This window comes from Triturus cristatus, chromosome 7, assembly GCF_964204655.1.
Source record: "Triturus cristatus chromosome 7, aTriCri1.1, whole genome shotgun sequence".
NCBI classification, from domain to species: domain Eukaryota; kingdom Metazoa; phylum Chordata; class Amphibia; order Caudata; family Salamandridae; genus Triturus; species Triturus cristatus.
This window is the reverse complement of record NC_140590.1, coordinates 1,664,366,945-1,664,390,271: the sequence shown is the minus strand read 5'-3', so window position 1 is coordinate 1,664,390,271 and position 23,327 is coordinate 1,664,366,945. Positions and strand designations below refer to the sequence as shown.

Sequence of the window (23,327 nt, the reverse complement as noted above, 5' to 3'; positions counted from 1 at the left end):
CCTTTCACCAGGAGTAGAGTAAACATAGTAACTGAACTATAGAAGGACAGGGACACATACGGGATTGATTATTGTAGTTATTTGAGCTTCAACATGCCCTTACCTACCTGTATTTGCATATCTGCCATGATAATTTATACACTGCTATAATTTGGGATTTGCATTTTATAGTGCTCCCTAAAAATAATTCCTTCCTATATGGCTAGCAGGCTGTGGTTGTGTACACGTTCCTGTAGATCACCCCTTTTTCCTCCTGTTCTAAATTTCAGTTTTCAGATTCCAAGCAAGCTGTGGCATTCCCTGAATTGTTGCCTAAAGTCTTCAATCTGTTCTTGCAGCCCTAGTTTAACAAAATTGTTCTTGTGGTACTTACAGTGCAGTGATTGAAGGGAGAAAGTGTTGACTTGCGTCCACAACTCTCAAAGCTATCCACTCTGATCTAAAACTCGCCCCTTCTGCATGAGTTGCTAGTCCCATGCTTATGGCACCAGGTTTGTTTGGGGCCTTTCTGGTATTCTTATGATTACTTGGCATTTGTATAGCACCCTTTTGCCACTTGTGTCTCCTTGTAGTACTTGATCCTGTCTGTTTTTTAGTTGCCGGATGGAGAATGTGTTATATGATGGGGAGTGGATGCCTGTCTATTCTAGCTCATGATAACTTATGAACCCCAGATTGGGGTACATGCAAATTCGTTCCATGTTACTGCTTAATAACTGATTCCACCCACCTCTCCAACACACTCTTCTTCACTCCACAAACCCACTTCGGAATTGTTGTTCAGGCTTTGGTTTTCTTTCACCTTGATGGCTGCAATGTGATGCAAGCTGACATCCTAGGTCTCTCGTGTTGCAGTTTACCTGATAAAAGGAGAAACGAAATCGGATCATGTGACACCTTTCTTAGAGATATTATCCAGAAACTGCATCAATGGTGTCATTATATTAATAAGATTCCATTACTCTGAATAGCTTAATCGTCCCAGGACTTACAAAGTTAGGGTTGCCCACCTTCCTCCAACCTCCACCCCCCCCCCACACAATCCTCCACACCACCTGACCTAAATGAATGAAAACCTCACTACCCTGAGTTGATTCACCGGGATTCGAACCTCTGATCTTCAGATTACTCAGATGTTTACACTCCCCACTAAGAGTTATGCCACACACAAACATGGCTTCAGGCCTACCCGGTGTACTGCTGCAGTGTAAAACCTGCAGTGCGACCTGTTCTAATCCCCATTTTTGACATGTAAAAATCCCCCTTTTTAATATTGGAACATCGCCTTTATGTGAGCCTTGTAGCCTAGAAGGTACGTTGCATGGTTTTAAAAGACGGGCAAATAGAAAATTAGGATTACCATATACCTACAGTGACCAGGCCATAAAAGCTATTTTCACTGTGGCCGGTTTAGCAGTCCTACGAGGAAAACCAAAATCGACCAAAATAATACTGTATCACTGATATGGACCCAACTAGAAAAATAGTTAAACCACTATGTTTAATAGTTATTACAAATCTGATTAAAGGCACATTTCTAATAAATATTGAGGCAAAGCAACTATTAGAAAGTCACCCTTAGCCTGTCTGAACTATCAGAAGGTTATTTTACCTGCTCAGACTTGACTAGGTGTGAAATGCCTCTCAGAAGCAGCCAATAGACTGACCTGAATGTGCAGATTACTCCTCTGAGCTCAACAGAACAAGCAGGGTGGGGCATGTGGGTAGCCTTTATGACACTTTAGTGCCAAATCTTGCTTGAAAGGTTTGTTGAGCTGCATGCCATCATTAGACACACCTGAAAGGGAGAGACAGGGTGCCAAGACAATTGTTTTGTATCCACTGTCTGGATATTGAAGGACCCTGCTTTTTTCCTACCAGGCTTCTGCCTCTTGGTTTGCTGTGGGTACAGTGCATGCTTCAAATTGGATTTTAATGTTCTCTGTGGGAGGACACTAGGATTGCTATAATAAACTCACCACATACACCCCCAGCCCTCAGAGCCCAAGTTTAGTGTGCCCGAAGACTTTCGCGGTCTTAAAAATGTTCTGACATGCGTCGTTTTGGACTGTTTGCAGTAAACAAACAGGAGCTAGTGCAAAGCTCCATTGGTCATGGAAGAGGCAGGAGTCCCCTCCACCCACTAACTGGTGTCAGGCATAAATGTGGCATCTCCATGAACGCTTCACAGTACACTTTCTGGACCTGCAGAAGAGGACTGGCCCTGCTGTTTCTGACCTGAGAGGAGCCCTGAAAAACATGATCTGCCCCATCTTGTACGTAGGGCCAAAAAAGTGGACTCCCAAGGGTCAGTTGTATGACCGCCTGTGTGGCTACAGGAAGACAACAAACTGCAAGAGTCCTTTTCCTGGAAGTACCCAGCCTACCCGTGGCAACTGGACCGGACCCTGCTGTTGACTTTTGCCTGTCACCCTGTGAGTCTCTATAAATCCCTCCTCTGAGGTCTTGGGTGGCCTTAGGAGTGTACTCCTGTCGTTGACCGGGACAAACCTGGCTCATGTATCCGTCTCGCGCTCCATCGCTGTCAGCCATAAATTGCACCTAGGTCCTGGTCTACAGCAGCCATATACTATCATTGGTGCTTTCATTTGTCTTAGCTCCATTTCTGCTTAAAACTTTTAAAATTCAGGTCTCTGGTTACCCTATTGGATTTTTCTAGCATTTTAGTGTCTTTTTGTTTATTAAATTTTACTCTGTTTTTCTCATTCGGTTTTGGAATTTTTATTGTTTTGCATTTTGATTTCATTACTGTTTTGGTACTGCATACATGCTTTACATATTGCCTACAGTTAAGCCTATCTGTTCGGTGCTATAGCTACCAGGGGGCTAATCTCAGTTTAAATTTGTGACTTTCAGGGTTCGTCCCGATGAGTGTTGCGATTATTCTTTGAGGTGGGCAGTTGCTGCCCCAATTAATGATCCCATTTCTTATACAGGGCATGTAGATGCACTGTGTAATACCATGGAAGAGGTTTGCTTTTCTTTCTATTCAAGTGTCATTTTATGGCTGTAGTACAGACTGTGTGCAAGGTGATGGCTCACAGCAGGTAGTGCTGATGCTGGCTTGAAACTAGGGGCCATCAGAAATTGATCCCAATAGTCCCAGCAAATATATATCCTGATTGGACAGAGTCTGTCATCTCTGTGCCACACATACACAATGTACATATGCATGATACATGCACACATAATATCACAATGTTCTTGTTGCCAGATAGAAGCAAAAATTTACCTGAGCGATTCAGGTAGGCCACACTCCTCTCTGTCACAAAACAAAAGGTTTGTTCAGGACTTTTAATGCCCAAAAATCCGTATGATTCCACCATTGCTTCTAGTCAACAACTCGCAACATAGGCGGTAGCCCCGTACAGTAGAAAAAAGCATGTTTGGTGCACCCATCTAGGTGACAAAACCAATTCTGGACCTTGGCATGGCAATGAACAGGCCTAGGCTGGACTGCAGTGCTCACGCTAAATTGGCACGTGAGCTGGGCCATTAAAAGGTCCGTGTACCAGTTTCAGATGTTGTTGGATCACTCATGGCAGGCATGCATACCTGCATACCATGCATGGAACATTCCCGTCCCAAAAGGTGGGTAAGCCTGCATCCCAAGCAGAAAATGTAGACTCTTCCCAGCACAAATCTGATGGGAAGTTAGGATTCTAATAAAGACACAGAGTTGAAGATTATGACTCGACTGACTGCATTAGGGAAAAACTCCAGCAGCAAAGGAAAAACAATATCCGAAGGAAAAAAACAGGATGGACAAGTTCCCATTTTTGAACAATGAGCTTATACTGTGCATCCAAACTCCATGATATCAGCTAGAGCTTGTATGACATCAGACTCCCTCTCTTCCTCTTCTTGCCAACCAGAAAGAAGTTGAACCGTTGTGATGTTTGTGGCTGCTGCACTGTGCCAGCAAAATGTGTTGCCAAGAGTAATAGATCCCAAAGGCGAGACCTACGGGGTTTGCTAATGCTTGTTTTCCCCTTCTAATACTGTGCATTCTTTGCTACTCGAATTTTCCTGCAAATAAGTCCTACTTGGGCCTTTGTTCTTGTAATAGGGTCTGTGTGTCAGTTAAGGGAGCTGTAAGCACACCAGGCGGCCTACCTAGAAGATCCCCCACCTCTCCTAGCGAGCACCGGGGTCTTTCTTCTGGCTCTGGCCACCACGCCTGTGCTGTTTGCCATGACTGTTGGTGGGTGTGCTTGTGTTTGTGGTAATGCTCTGTTATCAAGATGCCTTGAAAAGCCGCTGTCATTTGCTAGTGACGTGCTGGAAATGTTTCTCACTTTGAGCCCTGGGGCACATAAACTGGTTGGGAAACACGAAGCCTGTCGCTGCTGACACGTAGTCAGATCTCTGTTGCATCTCCCTCCTTGCACACGTGGAAATACTGTATTAATCTTTCGCTTCCTGAGCTCTCGGTGGTTTGGGCCGGGTTTTTGCCTCTGATTCTAGATTATTGGTATTTTATGCAAAGCTATCGTTTGGGAGTTCTCATTTCTAGTGGTTATGGTCGTTGAGTCGGTTCAGTAATTGGTCTGTTTTTTAAAACATGGCATCTTTTGCTTGTGCAACTTCCTTCCTGTTGCATTAGCATTTAGATTTGTAGTTTGGGGCCTATTTAGCTTAATGCCTGACCTTCGCATTATGTAGCCGATGGTGAGTCGTGTTCAGGTTCGCGAGATTTTATTGGCCAACTGTGGTGGGACTCTGGTGACATGCACTGGGAGAAAAGGTACCCCTGGCAGCCATCTCTTTGAATACGGTTTATATGGCGTGTTTGAGGTAAAAAGTAAGAAAAGTGTGCAGAGTTTGACTGCAGGGGTGGAAAGCGCAGCGTCCTTTTCACAGTGGACAGAGTGTCACGCGCAACACCCATAGACACTTCTGACTTTGCATGCCGGGATTTGTGTGTAGGGCACCTACCACAAAATAGTAAAATCCCCACTACAAGTCCCAGAGTGCAACCTTTCGTTGTGTAAAACAAAAAAAAAAAGGCAGAGGGGATTTTTGGTGCCATGCATGACATAGAGCTTTGTTGAAATTACGCATGTTGCGTGTGGTGGCATTTTTCGACAGAGAACGTTTGCTTAAGGTTTTTAAAACATAATGTATTGAATTGACATGTTAGGACCCCTCTCTGGCAAGCAGCAGGCTGCCAATCACCTGCTTCCTTTTCGTGGCAGGTTCGGTTCGCGGCCCAGCCTCTGCTGCCCTGGTTCTTTGCGTAGGACGCCGTCTCCCCATCTTTGGCTTCCAGGGGTGGGGGCGGGGTGGGGCCTGTTGCCAGTCTTCGCGTTTAAACTCTCCGGCGGCCTTTCACCCGCTGCTCTTTACGCAGAGGGTGGGGCAGCCAGAGCTAGGCAACCTGTGCCGAAAGTGTCACTTATCTCGGCCTACCACATTCCCTTCATTTTCGGCCCTGCTGGCGTCACCGGCCGCATTACCCCTGGCCCCGCACAGCGACCGTCGCGCCTCGTCCCGTGTCCTGCCGAGGTAAGCGCTACTCCTCACTACTGAGCGCGGGGTGATTATAGCTGCTCTCTGGGGGTCTCGACTCTCTGGGGTGCAGTAACCGCGAGTGCTTCATAAAGGGGCCATGCCTTAAAATCTGCCGAGTTCCTAACTTCTTTTTTCTTCTCGCAAGATGTCATGACGTTCTGTTACCGGTGCTGTGTGCAGAGTGCGAGTTTCCCGGGGTGTCCCAGCAGCTGAATGATTGAATGTCTCTCCAGTAAGGTCCGGTGGGTGAACCTACAGGTGTCGGCACCTGCTGCGAGGGCTGTGTTTATATCCAGGCGCTTGACTTACACCTTCGTTCTTTCGAGCCGCATAAAACCGGTGCCTTCGTAGGTCGGTCACAGTAGTTATGTGGCAAACTCTGAAGGAGTGTGCCTTGACTCTGGCGGCCGGATATTCTGCTATGCCATTGCAAGTAGTATTTATATTTGTATTTTGCCGTATTTATATTTGTATTTTGCCGTGAGTAAACGCAACAGCAATCTGTTAATCAGTAGGTACACTGTTTCTGAGGTTTAATCTAGTCAGAACATTAGTTGGTACATCTCAGGCGGCCGTGGGCTATTCCTTTGGAAGACCATGGTTACATTAGAGGTATTGAAGATTTTCCTTTTTAATAGCTCACCTACCACCAGTTGCTGGGCGATTTTGGAGAAACTACATGGAATCGCACGTAGGAAAGTGAGGAACACTTTTAGATCAAATTCTTAATAACAAATAAAACTTAGATTGACATTAAAGGTAGACTGATTTAAATCTAACCAAAAAGTGCAGCTCTGGTACTTCATTAATACGTTTGGGTTAAAGCGTTTTAATCCTACTGATCTTAATTTATCCAGTTCGAGCACTAAAGTACTTCTCACAGTACGCTGAAAATATTCGTACTTCATTGAATATGGTGTAACTGGTGGGCACTTCCCTCTGAAAGAAAGAGCCGCAAAATGACTCCTCCGTGGGCCATTCAGCAGGCAAAGCTGCCAGGAAGAGTAAAAAAAAAAAAAAACACCTTGTGAGGCCACATTTGTATGCAAACAGGTGAGATCTGTGCATGACTCTTACAATAAGTTAATATCTTTCATCACTCCCCAGGGCTCAGTGGGAGGGGCGTCCCTTCTGTAGAAATGGTGCATACCGTCCACCTGCGTCCTCCCCCCTACTAGTCCCACTGGGACTAGAATATATTTACTAAGCCTCAGCCTTGTGGAGACCTTACATTAGTATGTTGTAAAACGTGTACTAGTGTTAGTCCATTGTAAAGTCAGAGTGGTATTAGCTGAATGTAAACCTCTTGATAACCTGAGGGCGGCAGCCATGGAAAAAGTCCCAAGCCATGGGGCTGTTGGTTGTATCCTGGTGTTAGTACGAAAGAGCTTATCACAGCTTGGAAATGCTTTGCTGACTTACCTATTATTTTTCTTTCCAAACTACTCCTGTATTTGCTTTGCCCCCCTTTGAGCTGAATAGGGGTGCACACCCATTTGAGATGCTCCATTGTGTGCCCCCTCCACTCACCCCTCCCCCCCACCCCCACCCTTGTTCATCACTAGGTCTGTTTCTTACTGTTTGGCTTTAGAGCTGTAATCCAATGACTGTGTAACACCCCATTCTGAATGATGGTATCTAGTGCACCCCACCCTGGCTATTAGTTACTAGTGTTGGTTACAGTGGATACATCATCCATGGGCTCCCTCCTTCTTACCTTTACTACTGTGTTACAGTTTGCCTTCTGGCACTCCCTAGTGAGCTGCTCGACTAGTTTCCCATAGCTGTGAATCTTTACCTTCCTCAAGCGTGGGGAATGTTTGTAGGGTGTATGTGCATGTTGCCAAATACTTACAAATACTGTGCGGCTGGTGGGGTGCATTTACACCCAGGAGGTCACTTCATAAGATGGCTGCTCTCTTTACCAGGTTGGCTTGTCCCTGGTGGACATGCCGGGCTATGTGCATTTTTTCGATTTTCCACGCACCCCTCCACATGCATAGAAAAATCTAGGTGACCTGGCTGGACGGGAAGGGAGCAGGTTACCAGCCAATCCCAGTATGAAGGGTTGGTTTTCCCTCCGCTCAAGTGAAGCCTTCTCCGCCCCCTTATTACTTTGCCGCTGCTAGTTTCCGGGGCAACCGGGATCCCTGCCGTACTCTGTCGGACCTGGAGTCCACAGAACCACCTAAACTAGTCTAACCTGGTCTGAAAAGTGAATCTTGTCTCCAGAAGCCTAGCCAACATCATGCTTCCCTTTCCAGGAATTAAGTCTTCTATTTAACAATTTAAAAAGGCAGACATCTTGCTTAGCTCTAGCTTCTCGCCTTGACTGCTAGATGAGGATGAAACTGCCCCTTTGACTCAGTAACTTATACTCTTTGGGGCTTTACCGTGGACTCTGTACTCCAGTACAAAAGAAACAAACTTCCAAGAGTGGAACCACTGCTGGGATGCTACTTTACCTCCAGGCTGGGCCTAACCTTATTGGTCCAGCATGAAGTCTTTCATTCTGTGATCCGAGTGACCTAAACTTACCTGACTGTATGATGAGCTAACTTGTGGCTCCCAGCAGTAGACCATTTGAACTCGGGGAGGCCTTCAAGAGCCCCAACTGACTGAAGAATCTGCAAGGAAGATGTGTCAACCCACCAAGGTCTCCCATGAGTGATTCCCTGTGCTTTGATGGTCATGGCCAAAAACTGAGATCTGCAACACCAGGGTCAAGGAGCTCTAATCTTTCCTCTCGCCCCAAACATGCTTCTACTCCTTTACCCTTCCCTGTCCCAGAAGATACCAGGCATAATCCACCTCCCTCTCCATTATGGTTCCTTGGCTGGAGAAGGTTATGATTTTGGAACCATCTTTGTAGGCAGTTTGATTCCTGAAATATTAACATTTTAAGTCTTGTTTCCAGTGGAAGGTGCCAGTAATCTCCTTTGGCACAGGACACCCTTTAATGTGATGGGTACATTTTAAGATACAGGTCCTTCAAGTTTAGATTACCCATGCCCTGTTGTGGTGGTTGTTGGTCCACCACAACATCTGCTGCCATTGAAATCCTAATCAGTTTCGTCCTTAGCTAGTTGCTAGACTCTAGTGAGATATGTTCTTAGCCTGATGTCAGTGATAGAATCCCTGTTTACCATTGACTTGAGTACATTAACTCATGAAGGCCGTCATCTGCTGCAGATACTTCATTGATGTGGTGTATTCGTAGTTTTTCCTTCAGGGATATTTGACTATTTTTGCATTTATTGTTGGAAACTCAGCAGTTGAGACTTGACGTCCCCTAGAAAAGGCCTCACACTTTGAGCTAGGAGCTTTACAAATAAATCTTTTTCTGATACAATAGTGCAGACCAACATCTTAACATGCCTTGACTCAGGAATGAGGTTTATGCCTACCACTGGATCTTGGGAAGACTAGAAATATATGTTCCGGGGGCTAACTCTCAGAGAGCCAATTATAAATGGACCAGACAGAGAGACATTTGGTGACCTGCCGCAAACTGAATAACCTCTGAATCTGTGGCTGGAGCCCAGATCTCCATGTGTAGAAGCTGCTCGATAGCCTCTACACCGCGTCTCTCAGAATCCTCCAGAACATCGCTCTAAAAAAACAAAGCTTATTCACAGTCGCCCACAGGTGGGATGACCACTTCGGTCCTGACATACTTTTGCCCCCATGTTTTTGAGTTTGTTCTGTCATCGGTTAGAAGGTCATTATCTTCTTTATTGGTATGACACGTAGTCCACCCTTGGCATCGGTCCAGTATGTTCTAGCTCATGTTTCAAGTATTCTGATCCAGGCTGTGTCCAGTGTTTGTAAGGTGCAGTAAATAGCTGGCAGGGTGATGTTTCGTTGTTATTTAATATTTTCTGAGTTTGTTGGATCTGGCTGGAGGGCGCAACAAAGCTGCTCACATGCTGACGGGGCTTCCTGGAATGCATCTTGCACATGGTGTTTGAAGTACAGAAGATGTTTGGTAGGGCTCTGGAGGCCTGAAGTACATCTCTGCACTCAGCTGAGATGATGCTCCGAGTTCTGTTTTGACGTGGACTGTTGTGTGATGGTATGGGCGGATGCTGTTCTGCGCCTGATGATATCCACCTGACTTATAGATGGCTTAGACTGCTATTGGTCATTGGAGTGGTCCACGCCACCTGCCTTTGTGGATTTTGAGGGTTCATTTTGAGAGCTGGTGTGACGAGAAGAGGGGTGCCATTCTTTCATTAATTGTTCCCCCTTGAACACCCACGCAGCTGTATGTCTCTTCTATAGCCATGCGCTTGACCTAGCTGCCACAGTGTCATCTGTTATTACTGACACTACAGTTAAATATTCAATATCTCGGATCTACAACGATCGTAAAAAAGTAAGGATCATGGACGTCAAGGTTAGCAGCTGCTACTCCAAGATTGCACGTCGGTAGCACGTATTCTTGCTGCCCATGGCCACGGGGGACTGACGAGTAACTAAAAATGGCGCCATGTTTACAATGCGTACGTTCCTATTCCCCCCCCACCCCCACCAAGAGCGCAAACAGGAGGCTGCTAAAGGGTTGAGTTCAGGAAAAGGAGTCAGACTTGTGATGCTGCTGAGGTAGAAAGGGTGTGTAATTTCACATCTTCTGCTACCCACGACGTTATGGTCGTTTAAATGTGCCGGACGCCTCCCTGGGGATTTCAGTGTTGCACGACGTCTTGTCTGTGAGGAAAGCAGTTATTATACTGTTCGCGTAATTCACAACACACTCGTGAATGTTGCTTGGTTTACTGTAGGCTGTTCATCTGCCGCTAGCAGACTCTCCCTGGGGTGGGGCTATTGCTGGCATTGCATCTTTTCGAGGCTCCCCTCGGGGCCAGTCTTACTGTCACCAGTTCTTACATTTTCTTTCTTTTTGTTAATGGTTTTTCGCCCTTTTTTAACCTCCAGTCTTGTGAAAAATTGTGAAATCTGTATTCTAAGCAAACTGCATTTTTTTAGACCATGTGGCTTTTTTTTTTAAGCCGAGCAGCTGGCGTGAATCCTCCAGTGAACCCGTGCGAGGCTAATTCCGTTCAGTCCTCCGTGTTTGGAAGGCGAGCAGAGCCTTGTGCAATGTGTCATCATCTGGTAGGTTACGTCGAGTGGTCTGTGAATGGGCTCTCTGCACAGCAGATCCCAGCCTATGGCCTCGAGGAGCATGGCTTGTACGTCGTCCCCATCAGGGCGGTGATGTAGGGCGACCAACTGGCATGGGTGCAAGTTCAGGACAGTGAGTGTAAAAATTCAGGACAAAAATTCAGTACAGAAGTTATAAATTCAGGACAAAAGTTGCATTTTACAGAAACCTTAGAGGTGGTCGCGCAATAGTATATAACTAAATAGACACGTTCTAGTGGCATAATAATTGCAGGCTGGCAAAGGACATAGAAGTCTTTGCCATTAGCCCTGCTGTCTTTTTCAAAATGCAGCGCATCGGGATTCCCAAAGCATGGCTCTAGTTTCAGTTGCACTTACGTTGAACTTAGTTTATTTATTCATCCTTGTGAACACCGGACAGAATTTTACTGTCTAGTCAAGTATGTTAGCAATAACACTTCTAATACGCGTTTCCGTAAGCTCATGGATTTCACCGTAGTTGCAAGGTGGTGTTTTCAAAAACAGATTGCAGGCACTGACGCACCACATGCTGTAACTGCAGAATGGCCCATTGCCCTTCTGTGTGAGAGAATCGGCCACAGGCAGAATGACAATGGGGCTAACCAACCGCCAGTCTGCGACGTCTGGGCGGGGCTGTTTACGCTGCTTCACTTAAAAAAAATGCGAGCAGTGAGTGCTGTAAAACTCCTGAGGCTTCTCACAGTGGGCATCCCAGATTCTTGGAAACCCCAAGATTACGGTCAAAAGGCATCCGTAACAAGCATTGGCAAAGCCAATAGGTCTCGCCTTTGGGACCTTATAAGTGTTTAGCCATGCAACAGTTGCATAACTAAATACTTATAAGGTCCCAAAAGCGAGACCTATTGGCTATGTAAAGCGGCCGTGCGGCCGCGAAAGTGAAAATCATCGCGGTAAAGTGCGGCGCGCCCACGCACATGCACTGTAGCTCTAGGCTGACCTGGTAGCACTTTTTGGAGCCCTCTCAATAAGTCTCGCCAGACCAGCGCATGCGCTGGGTCAGGCGAGACCTAAAAAGGATTATGCCGGACAACGGGCTTGGCAATGAAATGACGGACGGTCCATGAAATTTACGGACGGTTGATCACCCTACGGTGAAGGCCATGCCCCGTGTTTGCTTCTGAGTAGGAGTTAAAAGAGAATGTGCTCCGGAGACTGTACTCTATACTGTCCTCCAGATGAGGATGGTGAAGGGCATGCCATGTACTGTGCCCTTCTCCATGTTGAAGCTCATGGCATGGACAGGGCCGGACTCGGACAGAAAATAGACCCAGCACCAAAATAAAAGTGGCCCCATTAGTGAATTGGATAGCTAAAAAAAATAGGAGATGTTTGCAAATTGGGGCAGTTTTGAGCTTGTAAATTTACGCTGTATACGTGTTTTGTAAGGTATGGAAGACTGCATGGATTTAGGCTTGCTACAGGCAATGTTTGCTTTAATATCAGGGAAATCAACCATGAAAAACCGGCTCAAGCGAACCTTAAAACAGACTCCTAAATACCCGGAAATACGGCCCACACACTGACCTCTTAGACCGGCCCACCGGACACTGCTTGATCGCCATATGGGCCAGTCCAACCCTTCTATTTACACACACTTTGAAGAGTATTGTGCTTCTTAATTGCTCATATAGTAAGCTCTGGTCAGGGGTCCGCATACTCTGTACTCTGCTTCTGAACTGGTATTGATAGTCCCGCATTCTGTACCCTAGGCCGGCAGATGAGGGACATGCTCTTTTCTTTGCACCAGGGCGTTTGAGCCTAGATTTGTTTGTAAAACAGACATTTACTCTCAGTGAACCTCTTCTTAAGGAGCCCTGAGTAAATGGAACTGCAGAAGTCCAAACACGATTGGAAGAAAGGATTTGCCATGGTAATCTTCTACGAGGAGAGAAAAGGGAAAATCTGTCTCAACTAAGGAGATTGAAAAAGCACGCTTTGAATAATGAAGCAGTGTGCTGGATGAAATACAAATCTACATCCATCGAAGGTTCCTTATGACCTTAACCGGGGTGGGGAAACTCCCAAGAGCCAATGACCAGCGCGGGGCCTCCCAGAGAATGACTTTACATGACCCTTTCACTAATCAGTAATTTTGCTGGATTCAGTTTCATAAAGTTCCTGCCCATCCAACCCCTGATGGATTCCAAGGCCCCAGGCAACCCATGACTCACGGCAGAGCTTAGTTTATAAAAAATAAAAAAAAATATTAGTGCCAAGATGCCTATCAGGAGGCCACTGCAGCTTGCACCACACATTGCTCCTGCCAATCAATCAATCAATCAGTGACACTTGTAAAGCGCGCTACATACCCGTAGGGCAGTGGTTCCCAAACTTTTTGACCCATGGCTCCCTTGACCCACTTGGCAGTTGGCCGTGGCTCCCCACCATTTTTTTACCGGCGCACCGGGGTGCCGCGGCGCACAGTTTGGGAACCACTGGTCTACATGAAGAATCAAGCCTAGACGTGATGAAGGATTCAGAGAGTAGACATCACCATCATAAAACTTTATTTGCAATCAAAAAGATCTTATAAAGTACATCTCAATTGCAAGAGAAAGGCTCAAGGAGCTCTGTGGCGTTACAAGAAGTTTACATGGGGTGGGCTCTGATGAACCCAAGATGGCTCACCAGATCCCCTCTACCCAGTGTTTTAAGTGTGCTGGGTCCTGCTGGTGCAGTTCTAAAAGGCAGGTGTCAGGACAATAGGTAAGTTTTACAGACACATCAGAGGAGGTCGCGCAGTAGTACATAAGTAAGCCCAGCCATATCCAAACATATTCAACCATTTGCAAACCTATCCATCATGTATCCTTCCATCTATCATTTCACTCATCCATCCCTTCATCCATCCTTTCACTCATCCATCCATTATCCATCCATCCACCCTTTCAACCTATCCATCTGTATACGCATCCATCCACTCTTCTACCCATCCATCCATTCACTCATCCATCCAGCCATTTACCCTTTCACCCATCCAGCCATCCTTTCACTTACTCATCCATCCACCCAGTCACTCATCCTTCCACCCATCCACCCTTTCAGTCACCCATCCATCCATCCTCCCTTTCTCTCTCCATCGACCCTTTCACTTAGCCATCCTTCCATCCATCCACCCACCGACCCATCTACTCATCCACTCATTAATCCATCCATTGACCAGATCACTCATCCATCCTTTCTCTCATCCATTTATCCTTTCACTCCTTCACTCATCTATTCATCCTTTTGTCCGCCTACCCTCCCTTTCACTCACCCATCCATCCATCCTTACATCCACCCTTTCACTCATCCATCCATCCATTCACCCTTGCACTTATAAATTCATCAATCCATCCATAATTTCACACCTCCATCCTCCCACTTACTCACTCATCATCCACCTTTTCACACATCCATCCTTTCACTCATCCATCCCTTCACTCATCCATCCACCCTTTTACCCATCCAGCAACCCTTCGACCCATACATCCAGCTATTTACCTTTTCTCTCATCCATCCTTCCACTCACTCATCCATCCATCCATCCATCCATCCTCTCATTCTCCATCTATTCAATCTTTCATTCATCCATTCACCCTTTCACTAATTCATCCAGCCATCCACCCATCCCTTCACTTACTCACTCGCTCACCTTTTCATATTAATTTTGAGCTGAGCCTTTTTGAGAAGAGGCCCATCAAGAACTTCACCCTCGCTGCAGGAGCCATTCCAGGACTGGGACAGAAACCACCCAGGGCGGAGACAGGATCCACCATAGGGGGGGAGGGGACAGGAGCCATCACAGGTTTTGGGGGGGGGGACAGGAGCCATCACATGAGGGGGAACAGGATCCACCAGGGTGGGCACAGGGGTGGGCATGCAGTATTCTAGTATCATCTTTGTCTCTTCCAAGGTGGGGTAGGGCTCCTCACCCCCTCCTGGACAAGACAACGAGACGACAGGGTCTCTGTCAAAAATGTTAGTTTTGCCATCCCCCACTGTGATGTACAGTACTTAAAGGAGAACTGATTTAACGGATTGTCCTCCATACTTTGTTAATCAGTGTGGGTGCGATTGTGCCATGTCTTTATTTTATTACATTTTAGACTGCATGTTTGAAGAACCGAGGTTTTCTTACAATTTAGTGACATGAATTAAACTCTGTGGAGAGAACCACGTGCTGACTCGGTGTAATCAGGGCCTGTTCTACGATTTTTATGGCCCTGGGCAGGAAGGGAATGTGTGAGGCCCCTCTAAATTGCAGAGACATGACAGGACGCATTCAGGGTTGTTTGCATCTGAAAAGATGCCCCTGCGACCGAAGCTGCAGCCTCCCTCTCAGTCACCTTCAAACACGACTTAACAGCTCATGTCGGGGCTGAAGGTGTGAGTGTTGCCATCCCGCTGTGCCTCTCCAATGCTGCTGGGGATCGGAGCTGCGGCTGCAATCTCCCACATCCTGCGCGGCGGCGCGGCGCCCCTGGGTTCTAATCGCGGCGCACCGGGGTGCCGCGGCGCACACTTTGGGAACCACTGCCGTAGGGTCTCAAGGCGCTGGGGGGGGGGGAGGGGGGGGGGTGCCGCTACTGCTCGAACAGCCAGGTCTTCAGCTTCTTCCTGAAGGAGAGGTGGTCTTGGGTCAGGCGCAGGTCGGTAGGGAGGGAGTTCCAGGTCTTGGCGGCCAGGTAGGAGAAGGACCTTCCTCCTGTAGTCGCTCTTCGGATGCGGGGGACGGCGGCGAGGGCGTGGTTGGCTGATCGGAGGTGGCGTTTGGGAGCGTGGAAGTTGACTCGGCTGTTGAGGTAGCTCGGGCCTTGGTCGTGTAGGGCTTTGTGTGCGTGGGTGAGGAGGCGGAAGGTGATTCTTTTGTTGACGGGGAGCCAGTGAAGGTCTCTCAGATGTCCGGAGATGTGGCTGGTTCGTGGGATGTCGAGGATGAGTCTGGCTGAGGCGTTCTGGATCCGCTGGAGTCTCTTCTGGAGCTTGGCGGTGGTACCGGCGTAGAGGGCGTTGCCGTAGTCCAGTCGGCTGGTGACGAGGGCCTGGGTGACGGTCTTCCTGGTCTCGGTGGGGATCCACCAGAAGATCTTCCGTAGCATGCGTAGGATGTTGAAGCACGCCGAGGAGACGTTGTTGACTTGCCTGGTCATGGAGAGGGAGGAGTCCAGGAGGAAGCCCAGGTTGCGTGCATGGTCTGTCGGTTTGGGTGCGGTGCCCAGGGCGGGAGGCCACCAGGAGTCGTCCCAGGCGGAGGGTGAGGAGCCCAGGATGAGGACCTCCGTCTTGTCCGAGTTCAGTTTCAGGCGGCTGGTCGTCATCCACTCGGCTACCTCTTTCATCCCTTCGTGCAGGTTGGATCTGGCGGCGGCGGGGTCGTTGGTCAGGGAGAGGATCAGTTGGGTGTCGTCGGCGTAGGAGATTATGCTGAGGTTGTGTTTGCGTACGATGGCCGCGAGGGGGCTCATGTAGACGTTGAAGAGGGTGGGGCTCAGAGATGATCCTTGAGGGACGCCGCAGGTGACTTCGGAGGCCTCTGACTTGTACGGTGGTAGGCGGACTCTCTGTGTTCTTCCGTCGAGGAAGGAGATGATCCAGTCCAGCGCCTTGTCCTGGATTCCGATGTTGCTGAGGCGCCGTACTAGGGTGCGGTGGCAGACCGTGTCGAATGCCGCAGAGAGGTCTAGGAGGATGAGGGCCGCTGTTTCTCCATTGTCCATCAGGGCTCGGATGTCATCGGTGGCGGCGATGAGGGCGGTCTCGGTGCTGTGATTGGCTCGGAAGCCGGACTGTGAGGGGTCGAGGGATCCGTTTGTCTCGAGGAAGGCAGCCATCTGCTTGTTGACGGTCTTCTCGATGACTTTGGCTGGAAACGGGAGGAGCGAGATGGGGCGGTAATTCTTGAGGTCGGTGGGGTCCGCTGTAGGTTTCTTTAGTAGGGCGCTGAGTTCGGCGTGCTTCCAGCTCTCAGGGAAGATGGTGGTGTCGAAGGAAGTGTTGATGATGTCTCGCAGGTGGGGTGCGATGACAGCGTCGGCCTTGTTGAAGACGTGGTGAGGGCAGGGGTCGGTCGGTGATCCGGAGTGGATGGAGTTCATCGTGCGGATGGTGTCTTCGGTGCTGATCGGGGTCCAGGCGTGGAGGGTGGTGGTGGGGGGTGGTTGTTCGGTCATGGTGTGCGTTGGTTGGCTGTTGAAGCTGTTATGTATGTCCGCGATCTTGTTGTGGAAGTATGAAGCGAGGGAGTTGCAGAGGTCTTGCGATGGGGTGATGTCGTTGTTTCCTGCGCTGGGGTTGGAAAGCTCTTTCACGATGTTGAAGAGTTCCTTGCAGTTGTGTGCGTTGTTGTCCAACCGGTCTTTGAATGCTGTTTTCTTGGCGGCGCGGATCAGCTGGTGGTGTTTCCGGGTGGCAAGTTTGAAGGAGGTCCTGTTGTCTGGTGTCGGTTCCCTTCTCCAGACTTTCTCGAGGGCTCGGCAGTTCTTCTTGGAGCTCTTGAGTTCGTCGGTGAACCATGGGGCCTTCTTGCTGCCGGGTCTGCTAGGCGGGGTCCTCAGTGGGGCGAGTTCGTCCGCGCAGTTGCTGATCCACTTCGTGAGGTTGTCGGCGGCTTGGCTGGGGTTCGCTGAGCTGGCAGGAGGGTGCTGGTTCAGGGAGGTGGCGAGCTGGTCTGCTGTGATCTTGTTCCAGCTTCTGCGGGCTGCCTGTTGCTGGTGTTGGTGGGTCGTCATTCTCTTGAAGGTGAAGTGGACGCAGCTGTGGTCCGTCCATTGAAGCTCTGTGGCGTGGCTGAAGTCTATGTCTGTGCTGGATGAGAAGACTGCGTCGAGTGTGTGTCCGGCGAGGTGGGTGGGGGTGGACACCAGTTGCTTGAGTCCCAGGTTGGCGAGGTTGTCGAGCAGGGTGCTGGTGTTGCGGTCGTTGTTATCTCCAGATGGAAGTTGAGGTCTCCCAGGAGGATGTAGTCGGCGGAGGGGAGGGCATGCGGGCTGACGAAGTCGGCGATGTCCTCGCTGAATTGTGTGCGTGGTCCAGGGGGTCGGTAGATCAGGGTGCCTCTGAGGGTGGTGTTCGGGTTGGTGTGGATCTGGAAATGCAGGTGTTCGGCGCTGGTCAGGGTGTTGTCGGTGCTGGTCGTGAGACGGATGGTGTTCCTGTGGATGATGGCGATGCCTCCTCCCATCTGGTTGGCGTTTCGGTCCCTCCGGACGACCTTGTAGCCCTCTGGGATAGCGATGGCGATGTCGGGAGCTGAAGAGGCGTTCATCCAGGTCTCCGTGAGGAAGGCGACGTCCGGGGCTGTGGCGTCTAGAAGGTTCCAGAGTTCGATGGCGTGTCTGTGGACGGAGCGGGTGTTGAGCAGGATGCACTTGAGGTGGGTGCTGCTGGTGTTCGACTTGGTGGGTGCTGGTGCGAGGCTGGTCCGGATGCAGGTGAACTTGCAGGCGTGGCAGCTGAAAGGTCCGTGGGTACGTCGTGGAGTGGCTTGATGGCATTCTGGGAGTCGGCCGGTGTTGAGTGCGGTGAGGGTGGCGGCGGAGTACGTCAGGCGGGTCGGTCGGGATCTTCGTTGGCCAGGGGTCCTGGCGCTGGGCGCGGTCCGGTCGCGGACGGGCGCAGACGGGCTTACCTTTGGCGCGCCTTCGGCGCACAATCTGCGCGCCCGCTGCGCGTGACCGCTGCGCGTTCGCACGGTCGCCATATAAGGCGAAGTGCGCGGGTGGGCGGGGCAGCTGGGAGGCGGGAGCGGGGAGGGAACAGAAAGGAAAAAGGGGCGTGGTCAGCGGTGGTGGCGGGAAGCGGGGAGCGGGGAGGGAAGGCGGAGGGCAGCGAGGTAGGCGGGCAGACAGGCAGGAGAACGCAAAGGGCTGAAACTGACTAGAAAAAAATACAGGCACAAAAGTCAGACAAAAGCTGCTAACACGGGAGGAAAATGCAGAAACTGACTAGAAAAAATACAGGCACAAAAGTCAGACAAAAGCTGCTAACACGGGAGGAAAATGCCGTTCAAACAAGCACAAATGCTAGACAAAACAAGCAAAAACAGACGCCAGCGGCGTCAGCCGGCAGCGAGGCAGGCAGCGAGGCAGAGGGCAAGGCGAGGGGGCACACACAGCAGCTGGTGGCCGTGCGGCGCGGGGGTGTCCCACAAGTGGGTCACACTCACCTGCGTCGCACGGTCGCCATATAAGGCCAAGTGCGCGGGTGGGCGGGGCAGCTGGGAGGCGGGAGCGGGGAGGGAACAGAAAGGAAAAAGGGGCGTGGTCAGCAGTGGTGGCGGGAAGCGGGGAGCGGGGAGGGAAGGCGGAGGGCGGCGAGGTAGGCGGGCAGACAGGCAGGAGAACGCAAAGGGCTGAAACTGACTAGAAAAAAATACAGGCACAAAAGTCAGACAAAAGCTGCTAACACGGGAGGAAAATGCAGTTCAAACAAGCACAAATGCTAGACAAAACAAGCACAAAAGTCAGACAAAAGCTGCTAACACGGGAGGAAAATGCAGAAACTGACTAGAAAAAATACAGGCACAAAAGTCAGACAAAAGCTGCTAACACGGGAGGAAAATGCAGTTCAAACAAGCACAAATGCTAGACAAAACAAGCAAAAACAGACGCCAGCGGCGTCAGCCGGCAGCGAGGCAGGCAGCGAGGCAGAGGGCAAGGCGAGGGGGCACACACAGCAGCTGGTGGCCGTGCGGCGCGGGGGTGTCCCACAAGTTGCTGCCAACGATAGTATCAGCACAACTACTAGCCCATCACACGCCTACAGGTGTGACCATTCGGTCTATTCCAGGCCCCTAAAGCTATAAGAATGGTTTGGGTGGGAGGTAGTACTCATTTTTAATGTATTTTGAATTAATAATTACCTGTTGTGGTCATCTCTAAATTACCAGATAGCTGCACCTTGTGGCAGACTGTCATGAGCGCCGGTGTTGACAATTCAGTTCCGGTGCCGAGCACAGGAAACCACAGCTGCAAAATATGCACAGTCTCCAGGGTAGTTTTAAGACTAACCACCTGCTGAATATCATCAGCATACATATTTGTATACCTTAGAGCCACATTTCAAAACCACCAAAGGTAAGTGGTAGAGATAAAAAAGAAGCAGATTTAGGGCTGATTCTGGTGGTACTCCCCACTTCAGCTCTTTATTGTCTTAGTTAAAAGGGTCCTCTTGTATTACCTGGGTTTGTTTTGCAAGGAAGGACACCAGCCAGGCTAGAGCAGAGGCATCGACACTCTGAAAGCCTCGGACTCAAGTTACTGTAGCCCACTGTATCAAAGGCAGCTGACTCGGCTAATAAAACCACCGCCCTAGAGCCACCTTTATACAGCATTATCTTTGAATTATAACAAAGGTCACCACCTGCTCTAGGCAAAATAGAGGATGGAATCCGGCTTGTTACTTTGAGTATTGTTTTACTTGCCACATTTTATTGGTATTGAGCAGTGGCCACTCCCTCTAATAACTTTGTCATATAAGGAGAAAATAGATTGGATTAACATTAGCCAGGTCCTCTGCATTGGTCCATGCTTTCTTAATTGGTGTGTGAACTATTGCTTTCTTCCAAGCACTGGGCATTAGCTCAATATTAAGTCATACATTGATATCTGTAGTCTAGGGGCAGCCATTTGTCTGATTTCTTTATCAGATGGGCTGGACATAGGTTTGTGTGAGAGCTGAATAGCTTACTGCTACTCATCAAGGCTTGACTATCTTATACAGAGAATAGGTGTAAAACTCAGTGATCTTTTATTTTGGAATAGTTGAGCAGGCTAACTCAACCAGAACATCACCGAGAGAGACCCCAAAAAGTAACTGCCACCAGCCAGTAACTAGACTGTGTCAGCCTGGTGGTTTCAGCGGGTTCTGTAACAACAGTCTTTCTACTTCAGCATGATTCCCCAGGTTGAGCCCCACAAGAGTTTCCTGCAATTGCATCTGGTGCTGACTGTTGGTTGATCGTTCCTAGAACATCGAAGTCTAGCCAACCATGGTTTCCACCTTGCCATGGTGAGCCCATGCTCCCATCCTTTTGGTTGTACACCTCTTCACCCTGGTTCATTTGTATTTCATCATTGCTGATTCATCATTATAGATGAGGTGTATATTGGAAGCAATATTTTCCTTGTGGTATGTTACATTTGAATCTTCCCATTAAGATGTTGAATAAAAAGGCGATCATTAAAACTTTTTGTCTACTTTCAAAATTTAGTTTGGTGGCTATCAACACAGATCGCTCCAAGAGCCCTTTTGTATGAAGAACCAAGGGGACCCATTCTCCTCACAGCTCTATCTTCTGGCTGATGCCCTCTGGGACTCAGACTGTATTGCATTGCATTTTCCTACTAGTGTCCAAGGTTACAGGGATCAACACTAGAGTGGCTAGCCTGAGCAGGTATCTACATTTGAATAGAAAAGCTCCAGAAAGTCTTGAATCCTTCCATCTTTGAATCCTGGTGCGGTCCAAATGAAGAGCTGTTTGGCACTTATTTCAACACCACATGTGACCAAATCGCTTCCTGGATGAGCAGAGGCGTCTAGCGCCCTCGGGGTCAATTTACTGTTTGACTGAATAGGGTGTTCTTGTGTGCGTCTTCAAAATTATTTGATTCTGAGGGCTCCTAAGAACTACATGTAGAGCTCACAGTGCTGATCTGGTGTTTTTAGCTTGGTTTAGCCACGTTTAGTTTTTGGGCCTGCCTCATCAAGTTAAGAAACTCATCGAGAAGGAGGGGAGTAATGCTTCACCAATTCTCCCTATCCCAATACCCCATGCCCAGCTTGAATGCACGATTCCTGAGGAGTTACATTTTACATATGTCTCTCCAGGGAGAACTTGGAAGAAAGGTCATGGCTATTGCTAATATGTCCTCCACCATGATTTAGTATAAAGCTAAATTCCTGAGATTCTGATACCTGTTAAGAAAAGCAAACCTCTCATCTGCTCACTGAGCACTTTGTGTCCTTTTCTTATCACCTTGTTGAACTAAGGATATATATGGTTGCATGACTAGTCCCGCGTTATTTGGAGACTACTGCAAGCATTCGAAGGAGTTTTTTCATGCCCAGAGTGTCTGTTGATCTATGTCCAACGGTACCCTATGGCCTTCTGTGACCTAAGCCTGAACCTAGCAGATTGAAGCATGGAATCTTTTCAAGACACAGACCTCATGTGAAATAAATGTTTTTGCTTGAAATATTTGATTGTGGAGGTTGCCATTGATCAGTCATATGCAAGTTGCAAGCCGTTTGTGCCACAAACCTTTCATAATCTTTAATAAGGTCAAGGTGTTCTTGAGGACTCTCCTCTTTGTTTCTGAAGTACTAATGGAGTTGTATCTGTGGTACAGGATATTGTTCTTCTAGCATGTTTTCCTTATTCTCTTTTTTTTATGCTGAGGAAACGTTCCTCAATTAGGAATTGCAATTTTATTTTAACCGAACAATTGAAGTATATTCTATTATTTGTGAATTTTGATTGCAATGATGCCAGCCGAGCAGCTGTTGAGGGCACTATTGTCAAAAATGTAAAATCAGTGATCAGCCACTGCTGCACCTTTGGATGGAACACGCCCTCTATCTGGTGTACATGCACTTGTCACCAGGGCGGAGATGGCATCACTGACGTTCTTTCAGCATGTACCTGCCCAAAATGTATGCTGGGTGGCTATGTGGGCTACCCCACATGCCATCTGCCGATAGTACTTTCTTATGGCTTCAGCCTGTAGACACGCGTAGTTTGACCTGTAAGTTCTCTTCAGTCTTTTTTCTGTAGATCTGTGCTGCCCTATGGTCCATTGCCCTTCTCCCTTTCTTATTCTTAATTGTTTTGGAGTTTATCTACAAGTTGTAATGGAGGTGATATGTCAGGAAGTAAGCAGAGGATAAAGTTACTTTTGTTGTTTTTCCGATACTCCTAGACAATAGACTTTCCAAGAGCCAAGACTTTACTCCTCATCCTAAATACACATACTGATTGACTTCTTTTTAGGTCTTGCCTGAGGCGAGGTGTGCTGTTGCTTGCAATACATTTTGTTTACATACAGGGGGCTTAGAGCCGACCCATTGCTTACGGTTTGTTTGCTTCATTGTCTTATTTGCTGGCTCCTGTTTGGTCAGCACTTGCTGGCTTCACTTACTGTTCGTATGTTTTCTCTGATCAAGTACAGCTTACCATTTTTTAGGAGTGCCCTTCTGCTGCCCCTGCTTCGATCTCTGTCTATTTGTTTCTCCTACTTGCAGCACTTCTTAAGAGTGTATGTGTTTTTAGGTTGTCTTGCTCCTGGTTTTGCTTGTGCTGGTGCTTTCACTGCGTGCTTTCACTGCGTGCTTACTGTGTTATTGTTTGATTCATTTTACTTTCATATTGTTTGGTTCGTTTTACTTTTCATCTTCTCCCTTTCTACTCTTTGGTGCAGTATAACACCTCCAGCAGGCCACAGGTTTTTAGCGTCGCTTTAAAGTGATTTCAAAATACGTTCATGGCTTTGCACTATTGCTACTAAGTAATCACTAGTTTAGTTATTAACAAAGTGCTTTTTGGTAAGTGTTTCATGATTTATAGGATACTTTGTACATGATTAAAATGTTTTACGCACAAAATGGGGTGCGTTTTAAATTGGTTTGTTTGCATGATTACGGGT

At 48.3% G+C, this 23,327-nt stretch overlaps 1 protein-coding gene across 6 annotated transcripts in view; it reads left to right on the top strand.

The window, feature by feature from the left end:
- The window catches only part of OSBPL2 (oxysterol binding protein like 2), a 391,960-nt gene that overhangs the window by 64,821 nt on the left and 303,812 nt on the right, over window positions 1-23,327 (top strand). Inside the window, exon 1 of one of the 6 annotated variants that reach the window (XM_085619764.1) lies at window positions 5,386-5,529. The exons of 4 other annotated variants lie outside the window; for them this stretch is intronic. The gene's annotated coding sequence lies outside the window, so the exon portion shown is untranslated. Of the gene's footprint in view, window positions 1-5,385; window positions 5,530-5,680; window positions 5,778-23,327 lie in introns of those variants that run through there. One more of the 6 variants, XM_085619765.1, reaches the window with a different exon arrangement.